This window comes from Cucurbita moschata, unplaced genomic scaffold (genome assembly GCF_002738365.1).
Source record: "Cucurbita moschata cultivar Rifu unplaced genomic scaffold, Cmos_1.0 Cmo_Scf00195, whole genome shotgun sequence".
Lineage (NCBI taxonomy): Eukaryota > Viridiplantae > Streptophyta > Magnoliopsida > Cucurbitales > Cucurbitaceae > Cucurbita > Cucurbita moschata.
Window position 1 is genome coordinate 37,440 of NW_019268711.1, and position 209 is coordinate 37,648.

Consider the following 209-nt stretch of genomic DNA (forward strand, 5'->3'; position numbering starts at 1 on the left):
ATTAATGATATTGAGCCTGGAGTCTATAAGAATTTAATGATCTTAAGAGAAATTCTTGTTTTATTAGGAGTTCAAGAATCTGGATTTGAATCTGGTTAAGGAACAGTAAGATTTGAAAGTTTTGAATTCTAGACCAAATTTGTACCTAATTATTTCTTTTCATGACTAATTATAAATTAAGAGAAAAATATTTTTGTAAAGATAGATTT